A 21,435-nucleotide genomic window follows, 5' to 3' on the forward strand; every position below is an offset into this window, starting at 1 on the left:
CAATTCCTTGGTTAAATCTGCAGGGCAAATAAGAGCTGACTGTTGCCATGACTTTCTATGTTGAACTACAAGTTTCTGTAAACTCTATGACCACAATGATTTCCTCCATAGCTTCATATTTTTCTGGACATGCAAACAGCTCTGATGTCTTTTTCAACGAGGATTTACAGAAATGGGATACACAAATTAATCTGGATTTAAATCATTTCAGCCACATTGCTACTTTTGTTCTGCACCTCTTTTTACTTGTGTGTGACATGCATTGGAAAAGCTTACCCATTTATTTCAGCAGATTTTACCATGTCATTTAATGCATTGTTAAACACATTAAAAGCAGCAGTTTCTCAATACTTTCTGTTCTTAAGATAAATAAAAAGGGCTATGGTTTGCTGTTCCTTGTATTTTTTGTATTTACCTCTGTTTTATAGATTTCAGTGTCTTCCCTTAAACCCATTTTCTCTTACAAATGGCGCGACCTTGTCTGACCCTCTTTTCCAGGTTCTTAACACTCTGTTTCTCTTTGTCTCTCTTTACAGGTTGTTAATGATGATGACATGGAGATATGAAGAGGCAGAGAAAGATAGTTTTTTATACAAATGCTTCACTAACTGTGACACTATTATTTTTGTGCTGCCTATGAAAAGGGTTATTTAGCTGAAACAGAAAACAGCAGGTCCATTTATCCCTCTTATTTGTTTTGCCTGTCACCGCTGATTCAGACCTCTCTCAGTTCCTCTCTGTTTGTGTACCCTGTGCTGCTGATGCTGGTGGGTGGTATGAAAATGAACAGGACAGGAGAGAGAACGTGAACACTATTATGCCATTGTAGCCTGATACCAGGGACCATTCAAATCACTTTCACCTTTCCACTTACCTGTCAGACTATCAAGTCTCCCTGTGATCTGAGCATCTGGGGTCATTATTCATGTATATTTGTGGATGCATACATACTGTAAGTATGCGCAAATGTGCATATGTGTGTGTGTGTGTATGTGTGTGTGCGTGTATGTATCCATGTTTGCACATTTAAACCGGTGCATTTGTTGTTATTTCTATTTTTAATATTTGTGTTACTCTCACTGTGTGCAGTGTCAGTTGTTGTTTGTTTTCTGCAGTGGTGGTGTAAGCTGATTTTAACGTTCCCCACTGCTGCATCCTATGAGACTAAAAATGTAACCAGAGGTCGATCCAGGACAAGGACATCTGCCAAGGGTGTGAATAATGCAGTCTACGGTGGCAAGTGTGTGTGTGCGTGCATGGATTAATGTGCTGGTGTTGTTTTGTGTGAAAGCCCATCTAATTCAACATATCTAAGCATGCAATTATCCACAACAATGCATGTTTAACATATATATTTATATCTATCTATCTATCTATCTATCTATCTATCTATCTATCTATCTATCTATCTATCTATCTATCTATCTATCTATCTACCTATCTATCTATCTATCTATCTATCTATCTATCTATCTATCTATCTATCTATCTATCTATCTATCTATCTATCTATCTATCTATCTACCTAGTCATCTATCTATCTATCCCTCTTTCCATCTATCCATCTATCCATCTATCATTTCATCCATCTAAATCATCTTCTATGTCCAACAGAAAGTCAATGTTTAAATGGACCTTTGTGCTGTTCTCAGGCTTTTAACTGTATCGGCCTAGTAGACATCTCGGTGCCTTAAAGCTCTACTAATCAATATTTAATATTAAATGACTGCAGCCCATGTGAGAGGCGTCAAAGGTAGGAAACAAATAGGATCAAGTAACTCAACAGTTTTCCTTAGCTCCATGGAGCATTTTAGCCTCTTCTAGCTCATTGTTTTCTGCAGATAATGTATCAGTCTTGTATTCAGTCTCTCTATTCTCACCAGATGTTGTTTGCAGCTGCAGTCAAAAGTTATGGTATGTTGTATGGGTTTCTGAGCACTGCTCAGACAAATCAAAACAAACAAGTATGTTTACTTGGGCTTCAGGGATGAACGATACTTTCTTCACCGTTTTCTGACATTTCTTGGACAAAACATGCAATTATTACTACAAACAAATCCTACAGTCTTATAGATCAGTCCTACTACGGACACTTGATAAAAAAATATTAAGATAGAATTCCCTGAAGATAAAGTTGAAAGTGTATGAAATCCTGGAGTAACAATGGAGGGTGAGTATGGGGAGAAAATAGACTGAACACATTGTGAGTCTTTCTTTCATTTGTAAATTTGTGACTGTTTTCTCTCCATATGTGAGAGAAACAAGAACTTAGTTTTTCAATTGATTTAGTGTGGTACAAGTATCTGTTTACTTCACAAAAAACGATAAGGACACAAGCCTCATAATTTGATCAGTGACAGTATTACAGTGGAGCATTCTGCTGACAGGTTTCAATTGAAAGTAAGTGTACAATAAAATTAGTTTAAGAATATTTTTAAGCTGCAGTTCACTCCGTTTAAACTAGATACATGCAGCACAAGTGTATGACTCTTGTAAATAAGGTATTTGTCATGAAATATGATACTTAAAAAAGCTGCTTTATACCATCGTACAAATTGCTGACCTTAGTAAAGGTGAAATTCTGAGATTGGTCGGAGCATTAGTCTGTGGATTAAGCATCTAGTCTGAAGTTCCATACAGGGAAGAGGAGATCAAAACATTCATCCATTCATAGTCTAAGACCTGTCTCAATAAAGTTCAGATTTTTATTGAAATACTTGAAAAATGAGGAGACTGATAGAAGGGCGAAAGTTTACAAACTCACTTTTTCCTAATGCTTAAAAGACGAAGGCATAACAGTGTTTGTGAATGTCAGAAATTAGGATTGGTCACACAGTTGGGACTTTTCAGGCTGAATTAGACACTAATTGCTACCCTGAGGTAGAACTCTACACTTGGAAAACAGATTTCCCTGCAGTCTAATGTTCATTAACAGCTGACCAACAACAAATTAATATTTACCCAGAGGCCAATTTCCTCATTAGCGGTCAAATGTAACATATTTTCATCCACATTCAATTTTGTGCTGCAGGAACCAATGACCTTTACCAGAAGCACCACCTTGAACTTACTGTGGCTGCTGTTTAAACCCATTTTGCAGGTGGTAACTTTATAACGTGTCATTACATACATATTGTATACCAACGTCCTTGACCATAAACAGCAGAGGGTAGCTTTCTCTGCTATTCCACCATGTTTCATTATCTGCACATCACACTTCAACCCTAAGGTATATTTCTGGGAAGGACAATGCGGTTTTATTTAGCATATTTCTTCCATATGTAGAGGGGATGGCCGAGAATGTGATGCTATGTGCAGCCACATGAGACACGTTTATGGGCAAGGGAAAGGGGGCTGTCTGATGGATAAAGGTGCGTTTAAGTGTGGATTCATTATTATTTGCTGCCGAGGTGTCTCTTTTTTCTTTCATGGACAATAGGGAAACATAATTTATAATAATTGCATTGATGATTTAGTGTAATTAAGAAAATAAACAACATAAAAATATAACTAAATTGCTTACATGTCTGCAAATGCCTACAGCAATGGAGAATAGGCTCCTGGGCATGGATGAATAAAAAATGTCCCCCACCTCTCCTCCTTAGGAGTTGAGTGGCCCCTCAGGTTGTTTTGCATCCCTTTGTTTTCGTGTTTTGTTTCTTTGTGGCTGCTGGTTTGAGGTGATTGTTTGTTTCTTTGAAGTCCTCATGAGAAAGGCTTGTAGCCATTTTGTGTTCTTTTTTTGTCTGTACGTAGATGTTTTACTTTTTAATTTAATGTTTGCACTTACTCTATGAAGTGGTTGTGGACCTGGGCCCTCGTTTTCTCCAGTCTGATGAAAAGGTGAACAGCATGATAGGAATGTGTATACACACAGCAGGGTTGTAGCGTCAGTGGCTGATCTACTGGTTAACCTTATTCACCTTGACTAATACAAAACAATCTCACATACGATGAGAGAGCGATAGGTTGAGAGAGGTTGAGCCCAACATGTTATTGAGTTGTAAGTGAGCTCTCCTACATTATGTGCACATGATGTGAGCAAACAAGTAAGTGATTGTGTTTGCACAGGAATGTAAGGAGCTTTTTTCTAATAAGGTGACGCACGGGTTTGTTTGCATTCAAGAGAAGACACAATAATCTAAAGGGCACTGCTTACATGCTACCTGGTTTATCTGTAATTAAGATTTTACAGCCAATGTTTATATAAAATGAAACTGAATTTTTTACATTATTGTGAATGTGTGTGGTCTATATATATAAATGTGGACTATTGATTTATATACTATTTTTTCATACATAACATGTCAGCTATTTCAGAGTTCTGTTAAGCAATCAATACAATCTTCAAAACCAAGTTCCCAACTTTTCAAAATAAAATCTCTTTATTGCCAAACAGGAAGTGGTTCAATGAATGTCATTGCTGCTGTCTCAGTCTGAAATGGTGAAGAAAAAAAAAAGATAGGAATGATCTGGATCAGTTCAACAGCTTGGGTTAGACATGGAATCTTGATTCCCACGTTAACTATGACTTCAAAGGATCATTTCAGTAAGAAACATCCAATCAATGAGCTTGAAACTCTGGTGAGAAACTGCAACATCAAAGCAGTTTTTATTTAAAATATAAAAATATAAAACGTAAGATGACATTTAGCATTAACAACAGCTCAAAGCCGCATTTAATATCAAGGTAATTGTTAAAAGCCATTTTTATGTTTTGTTCAACCTGTTTGAACGTTTTCTTATTACAGGTTATATTACCTGTCACTCGTTGAATATACATTTTATTTACAAAAAAACCCATATCCATTAATGAATCCAGACATTTCCTGATCCTTTAAAGCAGTTGTTTATTATATGGAGTTTGAAATAAACAAAATACAGTTTGACACAGAAAATGTGCTACAATTCAAAATGGCTGTTATTTAAATATAGCAATAAATCCAGAGATGTGGTTTCTTGGACGGACACAACCCAGCATGTGTGGTCACACTGTGATCTGGTTGTTTGTAACTGAGCATTGTTTGTCTGGTAAGCTGCCAGAGTTGCATTACAAGCTGAAAATGTACCGTTTTTTTTAACTTGATGAGCATTTTTTAATACACAACATAACATATGTTGCCTCAGGTAATATGTTAAATAGGCTGAACAAGGTAACTTGTTTTCTACATTCATGGATCACTGCCAGTATTTTATTGATTTTAATAGAACAGTTTGGGTTGGCTTTATTAACCATTACAGAAAAAAAATGATAAGAATGCTTAACTTGAACTCTTAGAGCCACTTCCCTCGGGCAGGTGGCTGCAGGCCATCAGGACCAAAACCTTGTGTCACAAAAACAGCTTTTCCCGACTGCTGCTGGCCTCATCAATAAGGCCAGGGACCCTATCACTGGACTGCACTGATGTCCCTTCCTGTGACTGTGACACTTCAACTTCCCGTTGCCAATAACAGACAAATTGTACTTTGCACAATCCATTCTCTAGTGTTTATTTAGAGTGTAATGCACAATCTCTTTCCGGGTGTTAATTTTGTAATAATCTTTGAAATAATTTGGTTATTTATATTTGCACAAACACATCACAGCAAATTCCTTGTACATGTAAACCTACTTGGCAATAAATGCCAATCTGATTCTGATGTGGAAACACACAGACATATGAAATGGAGGGTGAAATACTTGAAATTTCTGAGGTTGGCTTTTCAAAACCTCACCCAAACCATGTTGTGCTGTTTGCTCAGTCATCGCCAGTCAACAGTAAACAATACAGCCTTTTCTGTGCTACAGTTATGGTCATATATTGGTAAATTTCAGTTGAATTATGTTATTTATCCGATTTAGAATTCAATATATTTCACAATGAGGACAAAGAAATCGAGAACGCAGGCAATTTACAATCAGTTCAAAACACTAGCACCCCCAAATTATTTTAGCGCACACATCTTTGGAAAGGAGGCGTACAGACCTTTCACAAATAGTTTTGCTTTTTTGACTGACTCCTGTAATTGCAACAGCACACAGTTATCACTGCTGCAATCAGGCGAACTAAAGTCATGAATGAATAAATCTGGACTTTGGTAAGAAATACACTGGATAACCAAGTGTGGGGGAGAAAGGGAAACGGACAGATAAACACATCATCTATGCTGTTGTAATAATGCCATAACTACAGCTGTTCTGAGCTGTGGGTTTCTGGCAGTGACACCCTGCCCTTCACACTGACTGTACTGCAGAGTTACAGTGGCACAGAAGCTATCTAGATTCCATACACCAGAGGTTATGTCAAATTTTCCCCAGAATATAGAAAGAAAAGACCTTCAAATGCAATATTAAACCATATCTCGGAATGTCTTGATTGAAATCTTAACTTAATTATAGTGAAGTTTAAAGATATGAATGAATTCCTGCACATTTGACTTTGAAAAAGGTACATTTAATTAGATGTCTAGTACACTGTCAGGTCGCAGCCAGAGGCCAATAATGAGATTTAACCTTGCATCAATAATCAGCTGATAAGCCTGGCTCGAAATAAGTCTTAGGGGCACGAAATTGCTGCTGATGCATGGTTCATTAGAAAGTATTATTGACTGTACTCTTAGTCCTGGAGAAAGTGATCAGTTCCACAAATAAGTCAATTATTTCAGCAGGTTCTTGGCTGAGACCAACATTTCTACAAAAACAGCAGCATCAAGTGCATCAAACACTGGCTGTGTTGTGGAGCATTGCTTCATTTAACATCCATATCAATGTCAATGACACATTCTAAGAAGTTGTCATTCATGATGCAGGTTTTGGGCTGACATAGAAAAGCATGTCAATGATTTGAGTGGCAACAATCGTCATTGATTGTGTTGCCATTTGGTCATTTGTTCAAATGCCTAAAATGGCTTAGTTCTACATAACCCTGACAAGGACTCTGAGCCATGACCAACTGTGATGATTCTTGTTGTACTGATACAGGCTACATTGGTTTCCAAAGGAAAGGATAGCAAGTTGTTCACATGTTGTTGTTATGTGGTCTCTCTAAAACATTACAGTTAATGGTTTCTATTCATATAGAACTGTTCTAGTCTTGATGACCACTCAAGCACTGCAACACAGCAAATTATTGCTTTGTGTAAACCTACATTGCAATAAACCCTGATTCTTATTAAGTAGAAACCAAAGCACAGAGTCCAGCTAAACTCCCAACCATTGACATTCAGTCAGAATTTACCCTTGTTTACCCTACTGGTGCAGTGCTAGAAATAGCCTGAGTTAAGGGAAGGGATGATCCAGATTTCCCCCATTCAACCACAACACTAAGCAAATCTTAACAAGTTGTCACAGTCACTTACTGCTTTAAAGCTGCAGTAAATTAGTATGCATTCAAGGCTCAACATATCAACAATAAACAATAACAAGGTGTGACATTCTCTGCCCTTAACCCTCAACAAGAGTAAGGAAAAACCTAAAACCCTTTTAAGAGGGGAAAAAAACGTGAGTGAAAGTCTTCGAAATTTGTTTTAGCTGAAATCCTAAATAAGGATCAAAGGACAAATCGGGATCAGAGATACCTCCCAAATTCGTGTTTCACTGGAAGCAAGGGCAGTGAATAGCTATATCGTAAGATAATGCAACCTGTATCGTGTTGGCATCTGATAGTGGTGGTGGACCACGATCAAGGAGGCAGCTGATGGTCAGCAGTGGACAATGACTATGGACTATAGTGGCATCTGATTGTGACGGTGATTACTTATCATGGTGGCTGCTGACTGTGGAAAATGATTACAACAAGACTGCTTGATATACAATATGTCAACTCAGATACTCTAGCATTACTGACAATAATCCATCATTTAATTTACCTTTCATTATGCTACAAACTGTTCATTCTAATCAGCTAAACCCTGACTTAAAGTCTTCATATACATTACTTTCCTAGAAAAATTCACACAGCTGATTGGTTACAACTTTCTAGAGAATTTTAGAAAGGAAGGGCAGGTTGGATATCGGTCTGTATTTGGCTTAAACCTCCAGGTCCAGGGTGAGTTTGAGGGGTTTGATAACAGCTATCTTAAAAGACTGTGGTACGTATCCTGATGGTAACGATAGATTGATTGGGTTATTTGTACTATTTATTAAGGGCAGAATTTATTTAAGCAACTTTCAAGAATGGGATCTAACATACAAGATGCAGGTTAAAACGATTAAGATTATTGAAGTCAGCTGATCAATAAAAATAACTGCTACAAAACATTTAAAATACTTGATAACTTTTTGTATCAGGGCTCCAGACTAACTTTTAACGTTGTTTGGGTTATCATGGTTATAGGTAATTTAGGTGACCCTAATATTCTTCACAGCGTCTTTTGTAATCGCAGTAATACACATATTTGACCTTTTCTGGACAGTTCCCATATGCATTGGTAATTTCTTTACGAGGGCTAGGTTTGATTCCATTCGATTTTTTCAAACTAGTTTAGGATATTTCAGTGTACAATTATTCTATGAACGAAAGCTGCAAACTGTAAGTAAACCTCTGTTGTATTCAGGTCCTCATAACCTGTGATGAGTGTTGGGGTTTGTAGTTAAAGTGTAAAGTGAGCACAGGTCAGCAGGACAGTCAGACTATAACATGGTACAAACCAACTGTGCTTCTGCTCTGAACCTGAAGCTGCAGCACTAATCATTTTATTGCGTTGGTCCGTAGTGGAAACTCTGTATTCACACATTCTGTTTCCACTGCTCAACATACATTGCCACGTTCACCTCCTCCTCTACCTCATCTCTGTTCCAAGTGTGTGAGTGAGTGGGGGCGGGGTCTGTTTGTCTGAGCCTAAACTCTGCACGAGATGAGGAATCGACACAACTCTATCAAATCAGAAACACACCAGCTACATTTTTGGCACACCGGTGCAACCAGGGTACATGTTTAGTCGCACTTCACAGATTTAAATGGTTGCACACTGAAGCCTTGTAGTACTATAAAAGTATCGCAATGTTAATTTTGTAAAATCCCACGGCACACCTAGACTTGGACACCAGTCGGAACCACTGGACTAAATGACAGAAGATTGCATTTTGATAAACTCATCTCAATTTTCTTTAGCAACAAGCATACTGACAGCAGTGATTTGAAGTAGTGCATTGAGGGCTGATTTTCTGGTTAAAAACCACCTTTCCTGAACCCTAACCTTTGTACCTTAACCAAACCAAAGCTGAGGAAGATGAGAAAAACACTGAAAGGGTGAAAAATTCTATGCACAATGACAGACAAAATATTCTGTTGTTTTTGGAGAAAGGACAGCCCATCCTTCGATGACGTGTCATTTGACTTGTGCTGTTATTCTGGGACGAGAGCTGTCAGTGATATGGCCGTTTTTCTTTCCATGCAACTAATTCCATTCCAACTTCACTCCTTTGTTCCTCTTTCTACTCATCTGTTAGTCTCCCTTACCCAGACTTTCTGTTATGATTGGACCTGATGAGTAGGAGTGTTTGCCTTTTTGGCAGGCAGAGTTTTGGAGGCTGGAGTTCTCTGCCAGGGGACATAGTTTATCTGACTCAAAGGTGTGACCCTCCTGTTATTTCTCGCGAGCCCTCTGACACTAGGAAACAACTTCCTCTGTCGGTCTTATCAGCTTGATCCACAACACTGGAATGGACCCAGGGACTGTGAAAAACATTTTTTTACCAAATTATGCAAAGCTGAAATGTCAGAATGAGAGATGTGCAAGTTGTGCAAATATAATCAGAGATTTGGAGATTAGTATTGTATTGACAACAACAAAACACTACAATATTCAACCTTGCAGTTTCAGTTTTAACCTTCGAGATTACAGCATCTTAAAGTACGTATACATGGTCAATATTGTTAGGGGATTTTTTTAGTGAGACAAATGTCTTCCTGTAGCCCCGTCTCAACTCCACATCACCAGTAATCATGTGACATTACAGTACAAATAGTTTTTGCATCAGTAGCTGGTTAACTAGCCACATTGGTTATTTATCAAAGCACCAGTGTTCTGCTAAATAAAAAATATAAAAATAAAAATAAATGACTGTGAACAATAAGTTAAACATATGGTTTTGGATGGCAGAGATATAACTGACCTCAAGATTCTGTATCCAATGGATGCAGTTGTTTTTTGATGAGTAGAGCTAATCTTTGGAGTGGAAATGATACCTCTTGTTGCTGCAACTACTTTATTATTTTTGAATGTCTATCAATAGGTTCAAGAAAGTTTTTTCATGGCCTGTAACAAAAGATTAGGATTACTCTGAGTGTTTAAATACATTTGTAAGTGGTAGGTCAGTCTGCTTATAAAATGCATCTTAGCTTGTGAGACCATGTAGTTTGCATGCTATATACGAGAGTGTTGAGACACAGTGGAAATGGATCATCTATTACCTGTGTGTGTGTGGTGTGTGTGTGTTGACTTATCTGGGGCAAACACCTTGTGACAAGTACCACATAACTTAGACTTGAGTAATAGTTTTGTAGGAAAATGACACCTCCAACTGGCAAAAGATACATCTTTTAGGAAAGTCAAGATGAAACACTGTGACAAAGCGATATAGTGAACGGTGAGTTACTGTATTTTTCTCCAGCTCCAGCAGATGAATTGGATGGCGACAACGTCTCTCCTTGGTTTCCCTAAGAAGTGACTGACGTTTATGGTGATGGATCTCTTAAACGGTGGCTTTTTATTCTATTAAAGGTACCCTCCTAACGACTTTCAGGAAGCAAAACCGATGACAAGTTAAAATAGATTAATTAAGGTACCTCAGCGTTGAAGCAGCCACTTAATCATAGATCGTGCTTGTCATGGGGATTTCGGATCTGATTGACTTGAACAGATTATGCCTCTCTTCTTTTTCTGCCTTTGTGCAAAAGAAAATTAATTGTCAGTGACATTTGGTTGTAATCCCCCGCCACTCTCTATCTCTGCTTCCTCAATTAATTGGCAGTCTTTTATATTCTCGTTCTAAGGAGTTTCTTCTGGAGATACACAAGGCAGAATCATTTCCTCAACTGCGGAGGACAACATCCGCCTTTTAATGGAGTCTAGGCAATCTAATCATCAGCTGTTGCTGAGGCAATATTCTCATACTTAGACCGCTGTGTCAGTGCTAATAGCCACCATCTTAATCACACACTCTCATACACACACAATCTGAGCTACAGCCAGTGAGGAAGGTCCCATTCACCTCAACCGTCAATCATCTGTGACTTTGACAGCTCATTTAACTGGACAGGAGACAAGAGAAGGAGAGAGGAGGAAAATGAGTGAGGAGAGAGTGAGTGTTGTAGAAATAGAGAGAAGAGGACCAGAGAGGAGTGAAGAAGAGAGGGAAAAACAAGAGAGAAGGGAGGGAAGCAAGAAATCGAGTGGGTCAGATGAGGAAATAAGAGAGAAATACAAAAGAATAAAGGAGATTATTAGTGAGAAAGGGCAGTTGGGGCAAAATGAGAGTTGGTGGAAAGAGAGGAAGAGAAGGGGAAGTGAAGAAATATGTGGAAAGTGAGGGCGGGAGTAGGAGAGGTATTGTTAGGGGAGATGATAAAGAAACATTTACTGAGAAAAGAAGAGGAAGTGACGGAGGGTAGTGATGCAGGGAATCTTCTCCACCAGCACAATACCAGAGGGAAAAGGACAGAGAAGATAGCTGGAGTAATTGTGAGATACAGGCATCTGACAGAAAGAAAGCTTGGTGAGAGAGGAGATAGCATTGTAGCAAGATGAAACTTAGGTCAAGTGTGTGTGTGTGTGTGTGTGTGTGTGTGTGTGTGTGTGTGTGTGTTGTGCTTGTTTACTGCTTCAAATGAAACCACAGAGGCAGAGAGACATTTCATTTGCCAGATATGATTGATGGATAATGTCTGTGTCCCAGAGAGGTGTCAGATTGTATGTCATGACTTCAAACACACATACGAATGGATGTACACACAAATTATGCAGTGGCCTATGGCAGACAAATAGTAAAAGAAAAAAATCCCACAGAAAAAAAAAGATACAAAAATGAATCTAGATTGAATGTATATCTGAGTTGTTTTAAACTTAACTTTTAAAAGCTAATAATGACTTACAAAAACAGACAAAGGCATTGAGAGGGGAATTGTTTGCCTGTGCTCAAAAGGTCAACATTTCCACAACACCTTCTCTATCTGTACAATCAGTAATGTCATTGTTACAATTCTACTGCTGAGTTGGTATTAATTTAATCTACGAAAACTATGATACAATTTATTTTTTCTAATAATAAGATGAAATAATGATGAAGTGGCACCACAAACAGTAACCGTATAAATATCCAATATCCTCAATAAAATCTGTCATTTACCTAAATCTCCTTCCTCTGACTGACAGCGATGCACAATTATCTGCCTGCCTGCTCTAATAATCTTTCTGGTGATTCAACAAGATAATAATGCAACATGGAGACACTGACAAACAATGTCGACTGGACCTATGGACTTAAACGCTATTGCTGTAGGAGATCACATAAAATACAGTGAGGAGAAAAGAACATGACTTCAACCAAACAGGTTGACATTTGGACCCACTTCAAATATAACACTGCAAAGAGAAAAAGAGAGTGTGAAGTGTTGTCAAGACAGAAGCCCTGCAGCAACAAAACCATTGGGAAAAAAGCCCAAACCTGAGGAGACACCTCAGGCTGTACCACACAGAAACTGAGCAAACCCTTGTTAAGATTACATAATGTAATGTTACTTTTAAACCCACATTAGGAAATCTACTAGACAGTGTGCTTAAATTAAGTAAAGTAAATCTAAAACTAAGTGACAAAATTAACACTTTTTAACATAATTAATAATTTCTAAGCTGTCATTAAGCTAAAGTCAGTGACCGTCAACACTATCAAAATATGCATGTACCTCAAGAACTTGGAAAATGGGTTGTGCAATTTCGGTGTATATTTTATGTCTGTTTAAATGAATGGTGCAGTTATCTGCAACACTTGGAATCCTAATAATCTTGATATTTATTCTATTCCCTGATATACTAAACTGTCCAGCCTTCTTTATAATAAAACAAACAGGGAATGGCTGCAGAGGAAATGCCTACAGATTGGGATCCATCTATTTTAAGATTCCCTCTGGTGTCTGAGGCACACAAAGGAAAGCAGAAGGAAAATGAAGAGAAACAGAGAAAGTATGAAAAAGTAAAATTGGATTAAAAAAAACTAAAAGAGAATTAGAGAAGAAATGCTATTTGCAAAAAAATGCACGAGGAGAGGCCTCAGAGCTCAGTGGTGAACAATAGGGCTGACTTTTGCTATGTGCTGTGATGCATCCTCTCAGTGTGGGTCGTGCCCTCCGGGAGACCTCCAGCTCTGCTTTAGCATGTCAGTATGATATATGTGCAGGCAGTAAGGGAACTCCGCATTAACTCTCACTATCCCCTTCACACCATGAAAGGAAACAACCCCTCACCTCACTGCTGCCAGGAAGCTGATTGGACAAGTATTCTCAGTCCATTAGTTGTCATTATAACGTTGCATGGAAGAGTCAAGTTTTTTACCACCTCTCTCTGACCTTCCAGAGTCTAGCAAGCTTTGGTGTGCATCACCATCATCATCTTCATCATCACCATCATCATACCACTGTGGTAACAGAGGTCTCTACAGTAACATCTATTACAGCTAATAGATTTTGTCAGTTCAGACTGCACTGTTTTCCTGCACATTACAGGCCTTCGGGGTGAGGTATCCCTGCATTGTTCATGCAAATTTCTTGTTGCTGATGCATAAACCAGACATCATGCTGATTTTAATGGTCTCAGACTTGAGTGGCTGTGTTCACCACTAAAACGCCCCATCTGCTCAGGAAAAGAGAGGGCTGTTTTCTTGATGAGGTGATCCCCATCGGGGATGGTGAAATAAGAATAAGACGTTGTTTAACCCTTTGATACACAAGCTATGCAAACATGGGTCAACAAGGACCTCAACGTCCTACAAACTATCATTGTTGCTGTCAGGTGGATGTTTCAAATCCATTGACTACTTTATAAAGACCTTCTTTAGTAGTAGGAAAAATGTAATTATAACCTGAATTTTGAAAATTGGAAGTACATGAAATCAAATTCATGTAAAAACAAGGAAAGAGAAGAAATATAATATGAAAAGATATATTAAATTGAAACCCAACTTGTAAAATAGAGGATTACCACCACAGTCCAACTACAACAACATACAACTCCTAACTTCGACCAGAAATTGTGTATTGCTAATGTCCACTATAGCTTAGCCACTTCTGGTGGACTTTTAGGCTTAAAACAAGGTGTAAATGACCTCATTTTGAGTCGAATATGAATGTCGGCGCTAGCATTTGCTGATGGTCCCTGAATGCATCTCGTCGGCATACTTGTGCACTAAATAACCCAGAGGTGAGTACTTTGTAGAGGGATCATTTCCGTCAGACGGTCTTGTGTAATACTGGACTCAGTTCAGTGCAAAGATCCAAGATCACAGCTCTAAAGAATCAGCTGATGATTCAGTCATCATCATGGGCCAGGAAATCATCATGGTGGCTAAACACTCATTTCCTCCTAATCCTTCTATCCACATACTCCTCTATCAGTGCCAGTGCATCCATCATTCAGCATTTCACAAGAGACTCCCAGCAGTATTTATATTTACAGCAATCTGACCAATTACTTCATACATCAGTGGGATCCTAACCTTCAATCTTGGACAATTTTGGAAATGGAAGTTGAACACATTTTATTTATTTTTTGTTCTTCAGTGCACTCAGTGCACTCTGTGCGCTCTGTGCGCATGACCGCACGGACACGTTCACCGCAGTAATTTTACACACACAAACACAAATACACACAGACAAATTATTTAAAAAGTACAGTCATACTCGTAATACAGATGTAATGTATTAGAAGATATTATTAAAGACTATTAATCAGTCGGTCCGGTAGAAGTTATTTCATTCCATTTTACCGTAATTGCTTAAAGCTGGTTTATATCTTTTTTAATAGAAATTTCTTATGGAACAGTTATGTCATGCCAGCACAAATAATGCTTTTGGTTTACATGCTATTAAGAAAGTGGCTCAATGATCTGGATCAATTAAACTCCCAATGTCTGAATCATCACTAACCGTCCCTATGTTTTTGTAGATCCCAACGTTTGCGTTAGAAATGGCGTACGCACAAATTGTCTGAAAGACGCTAACACAACGGTTATAAATGAGGCCCCTGGACTCTTGGTCAGACAGAACATCATATTTTTGAGTTTTCAATATTTTTCTTCATAGATCAATTAATCAAGAAAATAATGTACATATTTATTGATAGTGAAAATATTGCTATTTCTCACCACAAAATAACTCCATTAAAATAATATAAAATATCTACAATATGAAAATTTTAAAAAATTGGTGATGACTGCGTGAAGACCCAGAGACCATTTTGAAGAACCATCGTTTTTCGAGTATGGTCTTTCATACACTTCCATGTAACCTAAGACATACAGGGAGTTACATGTTCTTTCAATACAAACAATCCAACTGTAGTTTGATCTCATTTCAATACATGTTTGTTGTAATTGCACCATTCCTCCCTTTAATTGAGGAATGTTTGCTAAATACTGCATACAGTAAATTATAGAATTATTATGTTATTAGTAGTATTGCTGATTTAGGTTTATTTCACCTTTAAGCTATATATTAAATGAGGAAAACTCTTAAACCCAGTCATTCCCATCCCTCTGCAGAACAGCCTCTCCACAAGAGGCACCCAGGGGGGATTGGTGAACAGGACAGGGAGCTGTACAAAGCCTTCACTCTGTTTTAATGAGACAGAAACTCTTACCATAAATAACTGGACCATGGGTACGTGTGTGTGTTGGGTTTGGATTGGGGTGGGACTATAGAAGGGTTAAACATTATGCACCCCTGCAGTGAGCTTAAGCACCAAGAAATCTGAGAGAGGCTGTCACGGTGCTGCTGTAAATATCCGGCAAGCTAACTGATTTGTCTTTGGCCATAAACACGACATAAAGAGCTAATATACAGGTCAACACCAGAGTAAATTACACCCCCAAGAGGGTAAAAACTTCAAAGCATTTCATTTCCTTGCTCTTGACTCCCATGCACATACTGTGAAAAGTTTTTTTTTTCTTGTTGAACTTAATCAATTTTTTTTAAAGGTTTTCAGATCTTTTCGATCAAACAATTGACATTGGAGGTAGAAAAAACATTTGGCATTCTTTAAAGTCAACACAGGCTGTTAATAGATCTTTCAAAAATTTGCAGATTATCCTTTTAAATGTTTTGGTGCTAAACTCCAGGTATTGAAAGAGAGTCCAAGATCAAAATCAATATCTTAAAGACAAAACGTCATTTCACTTGTTTGTAGGCTGGGACGCAGAAATCAATTTATCTGTCGTCACTCAGTTTAACACACTGAGATGAGAGGCAGGAGGAAGACAAAACCTGCTCTGATAAGACAGCACATTGAGGAAAACATCAAAGTCTCTTTAGGACAAACCTTTGATTACCGAAATAACTCACTCCATAGATTGCGCAGGAGGTTTGAAAGTTTGGGGTTCTAAGGTTAACCCTTACCATTTCTTCACAACCATATGCCAATAATAATGAGTTCAAAATGATAGTATCTATTAGTTTTCTCTCTGGGATCAATAAAATATTTTAGATAAATCAAGGTTAGGAAATGTGCCATCATTTCAGTAGCTGGGCTGTTGATTGTTGTTGATTGATCCTAAACTGCTCCAGAGCAGGTCATGCAGCATAAGTTACCGAGGTGATTAACTTAACAGTTAAATGTAGGCAAGCTTAAAACTGATGACCACAGATCCTGCTACACAATACAGGTCAGACCCAGAAATGGCAAACCAGATAAAACTTGGGAATCCAAACAGTGAGGAAAGATTTGCAGATCATGAAACAAGATTTAGGCTGAAGAGAAACAGAGAGCATGTGCATCTCTTTTGTGAACACCCTTGTGACCTTATGTGTCCATGTCTGCTGTTGTTGCTGATGTTAAACAACAAATTCTGAGTGGATCTCTATTTCTCTGGAGATCTGCAAATAAAAAGTTCCGTCATTGACAGCAAGGTCAAGGGAACCTTTTTCAGCTAATTAATAACTTATATCCAGTTTGTCTAACATATGCAACAAAACAGAGTAAAATGACAAATCCCTGTGTAGTGCCTGATGCGCTGAAGTATTTTTGTTTGGACCAGTAACTTCCTGAAGCCTCTGCTGGCTTTGAGTACTGGTGGAGCACGAATGAAGCATCTGATCAGCCGATACAACAGGAAATATCATAGAAGTTTATCTCTTTTTTTAAAATCAGTTGTACATTGATTCGATTTAAATGTGCATTAAATGTTTTCTCAGCCCATTTCATAAAAAAAGGAACTGAAACTTGACATTGTCTTATTCACTTTTAGCAAATAGACAACTGTAAGTTAAAGTGCTTAATGCAACAATTGGCAGGATCTAATAAAAAATAAAATTGGAGAAAATTCAACACTATAGAACATGCACTCGCTAAAGGAAACTGACAAACTGAACAACCATTTCACAGACGAACCACACACACATAAACACACTTACACTCAGAATAAATTTAATCTATTAAGTACAGTGGCTGACACTGATAACATAGAGTAGGCACTGAAAGGGGGGGTATCAAAATGAACAAAATGCATTAGGCGCTGATGGAGCACAGACAGGACACGGTGACACCATGTTTCCTGTATCACGGAGCTTCCAGACCCATGTGCTTACACATTCTCCTGAAAACATACCTGATTTAATGTCAAATACATTTTTTTCTGTGCAGTATCTAATGAGTGGCAGTTTTTCTTCTGGAATAATGGGTTATCGTTTCCTCTGGTAAGCACTTGACATACACCAAGACATTAAGACCATGTGTTTCTCGGACCTACGGTGCATACATGTACAATCAAAAGCCCCAAAATGTATAGATTTCTTAAAATTCATCGGAAGTCAATCAATTTATCTTCCACGTTTGCCCTTGTAAAAACTAAAACTTCTCCCTTTGTGCTCAGGAAATAAAATGTAGAATGTTAAACTCTATCATCATCATCAAGCCATTTTTTCCTCCCTTTGCACAGACCCTAATAGTCTGTTTCTCCTTGTGTGTGCTCCTCACACAAGATGACCATTTATAACTTGTAGAAGGTGGGACTCCCGCCCCGGGCCAACCATCTGTCACCTGGGCACCTGGAGGGACTACAGGCTTCTGCAGCTTAAAAAGGCAAAATCATTAAGATGAAAGTTAAAATAACAAATGTCTAGATGTGTTGGACACTCAATAACGCAGACTAGGTCCAGACTCTTTCAAATTGAAGAATATTGCTGAGCTAAATGAGATGACAGACACATCACTGAAGAAACGGTTTACTTCTCCTTGCCTTTGAGCGGTCCTGTTCTTTGGCTCGAATCCTGACACCGGATGGTTTTTTTATGTGTGCGTGCCGTCCTGCTGAGATGCGATACAAGCACACAAATTAAAACGCCACCCAAGATCGCACAACTTAACACATTCCACCACTCTTTTGAAACCCCTTCTTCCCTTCATTTTCTCCCTTTCTCACAGAAACACAGGCAGACCCAAGGTCAGTGGAGGTCTGGAGGGGTGCTGATGAATGAATGTGAAGGGTGTCATCCTGGAAAAACACAGCCAGGGCCCACATGCTGCTACATCCTGAAAAATATGCCTGTTACACCAACAGCTGAGGGAAACTGGAGGTCTCTCACATCCTCTGCATTGCTCACTTTGACTTTCTCTCCCGCTCACTTTCTCACTTCATGGACTGTACATACTTTTTCATTCCCTGTGTTTGTTAACTACACGGACAGTGCCATCCGTGACAAATCATCTACAATGCATTGCTTTGTGTCATCTATCAGGCCATTATCTGATACATGACCCAACGCACACACACACTTTACTTCACACTAAATCAATGTTTTTGACAAATTATGGTGCATCAACACTTCTGCTTCCCTGATGTTGTTATAGCCTAATAAATATGTCTGCCTCTGCCGCCCTACCTAGCTCCTCCACAGCTCTGCAGCCCAACAGCTGAGTGTAAATGGCCTCTTAAAATATGACTTTGCCAGTGGAGTTAACAGGAGAGAGAAGGGGAGAACTAGACGTGGTGGAAAGTGATGGATGGTGCTATGATGAAAAAAGAAAAGAAAAGAACCACATCTGACTTTCAAATTCATGCATGAACCACAGCAGTGTATATATAAAATACATACACCTTTTTTCCCTACACACACGAGAAGCTTCAATTGAAGAATAAACTTCAAACAATAGCATAAAACAAACCATTGAAATCCTAGGAAAATGTCAAGTCAAATGTATATTGCACATAAAGTATAAAACATTAAAGGAATTATAACTGTTACAAATTAAATGTTTTGCTCTTCATAAATTAAATAAACTGTGCTGTCTTGAGGGTTAACCGCGTCTTCTAAAATACCCTGTGTGACATAAATGCAGATCTTAATTGATATTTCTGCATTTTCAACGAGGTTAAAACCCCAAATCCCTTTATTTGTGTCAACTAAAGAATACAACACAAGAGAGTATTATATCCTTACCTGGAAGATTTTCTGTGTTACTTAATCCAAGGAAGATACAAAAGGTTGAAGCTTTCGTTTGAACATATTCAGAGGTTTTCTAGGCCAATTCACCAGATCAGAAAATGTCTTAATCCTAATAGCATTTCTACACATGTATTAAATTCCCATGAATGACAGATTTAATGTATTTCCTAGAGTGGTAAGTAAACAGCGCTGCATTCATGTAACAGGAAGTTCAGGTACTTAACAGTCATGAAACAATACAAAAGCCGTTACATAGAATTATTTACAATTATTGTTGTCAGGTTTAGCTAAAGCAGGTGAAACCAAGCTGCAGAGACAAAGGGTTTTAACTAAAAGTTTCCTTTCATACAGGCAAAATCCATAAACTAGAAAAACTAGAGGAAGGGTGACAAAATCCCTGAATATGAAAAGCAGAACAAATTAAATCCAAAAGTTCATAAACAGAATAGCACTTGTATCCAAAGAAATCCCAAAAAAGCAGCAACAACATCAGGGTGGTGAGATGAGACACGTAAGACGACAAACTAACTAAGACAAAAGGATTCACAGAGACTTATGAGGGAGGCAAACACAAGGAAAACAAAGGTGCAAGCAAAAACAAACAAGGAATCTATAATCTTAATGAAAACACTCCTCATTAAGGAGGCTAAGGCCCAAAGAGGAGAGTCCAGAGTCACAATTGTGATGAAATTTCAAACAATGTAGTGAGAAGTTGTGCCTTTGACTCAATGGTAAAATTGTAAAGATGCATATAGTCTCAGTGACTCATTAAAGCATCACATTCACAAATTCACACATTATTTCACACAGTGGTAGTTTAATGTTTGTAGTTCAGTGTCACTTCATTAGCCACTGTGAACATGTGAAATATGCAAGAAAGTATTCTTTATTTTTCTTAAAATTAAGTACTAAAATTTAAGTAGTTGGGAGAATAGGGGGGAAATAATCAAATTCATTAAAAAAAAAAATACTCGACATTGTAGAAAAAGCATTTCACTGGGTGACGTCTTCCATCATACCATGAACACATACTGTACTTTGACTAAATCCCATGTAGATCATCTGCTCCCACATACACTCATTTTGCATTAATACAGATACAAATAATCCCCAACAAATGCTCCATTTTCTCATGCACACATTTTTGAGGAAATCCCTGCACTTTTTTTAAAGAAAACTGCAGAAAAAGCTTAAATGCTTTGCTGAACTTGGTCTCAGTAATACAAAAAAAGTTTTATATACTGTGATTTATGTGCTGTTTGATAGAATTGCTATGAATTATGAAGCTATGCAAAATATAATTTATCTATTATTATTGATCAACATATTTCATGACATTTTTACGTTAGTTAAGTTCTGAGTGATAAGTCAGAGTGAGGCTTTACAGTGAAACAAAATATCACTACATCACAGCTCATTTAATTTTTTTACAGGGAAACTAAATATCGCTACATCACAGCTCATTTAATATTACTTGTTCTGTTTGGGTGACAGAATCACAGTCATCTTCCATGTGAGACAAATTCAGAAAGGCATGACAGGAATGACCTGAATGGACCCCCTTTGATCTGGGTCTCGACTGTGCCTGAAACGATGCGGTCTTTGTGGAGGCAGCTCCTCAGACAGAGAAAAGAAATACTGGTTTTATGGTTTACTCTGCAAGGTAGACAGAGGAGAAGATGAAGAATGTGGTTGGGATTGGAGCAGAGGATGAGGGGGGTATGAAATGAGCAGGAGCAAAGGTAGGAGCAAGGGGAGGGGAGGTAAGATTTGTGGTGTGGTGTGTAAATGGGATGGGGTGTGT

This window comes from Limanda limanda, chromosome 16 (genome assembly GCF_963576545.1).
Source record: "Limanda limanda chromosome 16, fLimLim1.1, whole genome shotgun sequence".
In the NCBI taxonomy this organism is placed as follows: Eukaryota; Metazoa; Chordata; class Actinopteri; order Pleuronectiformes; family Pleuronectidae; genus Limanda; species Limanda limanda.